This window comes from Octopus bimaculoides, chromosome 3, assembly GCF_001194135.2.
Source record: "Octopus bimaculoides isolate UCB-OBI-ISO-001 chromosome 3, ASM119413v2, whole genome shotgun sequence".
NCBI lineage: Eukaryota > Metazoa > Mollusca > Cephalopoda > Octopoda > Octopodidae > Octopus > Octopus bimaculoides.
In genome coordinates this window covers 118,475,927-118,477,525 of record NC_068983.1, presented here as the reverse complement: position 1 = coordinate 118,477,525, position 1,599 = coordinate 118,475,927, and positions in this window count along the sequence as shown.

Genomic DNA, 1,599 nt, shown 5'->3' with positions numbered 1-1,599 from the left:
ATAGGATCGTGGCTTCGATTCCCAGACCGGGCGTTGTGAGTGTTTATTGAGCGAAAACACCTATAGCTCCACGAGGCTCCGACAGGGGATGGTGGCGAACCCTGCCGTACTCTTTCACCACAACTTTCTCTCACTCTTGCTTCCTGTTTCTGTTGTACCTGTAATTCAAAGGGTCAGCCTTGTCACACTGTGTGTCACGCTGAATATCCCCGAGAACTACATTAAGGGTACACGTGTCTGTGGAGTGCTCAGCTACTTGCACGTTAATTTGACGAGCAGGCTGTTCCGTTGATCGGATCAACTGGAACCCGTGACGGAGTGCCAACAACAACATATATATATATGTGTGTGTGTGCGTGTAGAGTGTTAGGTGTGATGTACAGAATTATCTATCTATCTATATATAGATATTTCCTCTTTCTTTTTCTTTTCTTTTCTTCCTTTTCTTACCATCCCTAGAAACCATCTCAAAACAATGGTGTAAGTAGTAAACAAGTTTTTACCTTTATTTATTTATTTATTTGACAATCTTTAAAAAGACAATTTCAAAACCATGAAAGTGGTGGATAGGAAAATGAATAGCCCTTCTCTCTCTCTTTTACCCTACCCATCTTTCTATCAGTCTATCTATCTATCTATCTATCTGTCTGTCTGTTTGTCTTTCTGTCTGCTTATCCATCTTCCATTGTCTCCAAAGCCTCACCCCAAAAAACAAAATAAAAACAATGTTCTCTTATAAACAAAATTTTAAAAAAACGTTTTATATAAATAAGCAAGATTTCTGTATTTCTGACGACTTTTTTTTCAATATATATATATATAAATGTCTAAATATATATGTATAATGTTACATGTATACATGTATACATGTAAGCAACTATGTGTATATGAGGATGAGGACGTGTACAGGAAGGCTAACTAGCAAGATAGTTTTTGTATGTGGCAGATGCTCAGGAGCAATAAACATTGAAAATGTGCAGAGAACAACTTCTGCCACATTCCAGAGAGAAAAACTAGAAATAGTTGATAGCTTCCGTTACCTAATTGACCAAGTCAGTAGCGAGAGAGGGTGTGCTGAAAGTGTAGCTGTTAGAGTAAGAATAGCCTGGGCAAAGTTCAGAGAACTCTTACCTCTGCAGGTGACAAACAGCCTCTCGCTCAGAGTAAAAGGTAGACAGTATGATGCATGTGTATGAACAGCCATACTACATGGCAGTGAAACATGGGCCGTGACTGCTAAGGACATGCATAAGCTCACAAGGAATGAAGTCAGTATGTTCCGATAGATATGTAATGTCAGTGTGCATACTCGACAGAGTGTAAGTACCTTGAGAGAAAAGTTGGACCTAAGAAGCATCAGTTGTGGTGTGCAAGAGAGACGATTGTGCTGGTATGGTCATGTGGCGAGAATGGATGAGGATAGCTGTGTGAAAAAGTGCCACACCCTAGCTGTTATATGGACTGTTAGATATGTAATTCGTCTGACGTTCCGTGTGTCACTGTGGTTCGTCTGAGTTCATTGTTTCATTGTTGTTGTCTTGTGTGACTGTTGTAGTAAAATGTCATTGATAGATATATGGCGGACATGACTTTTGTTTA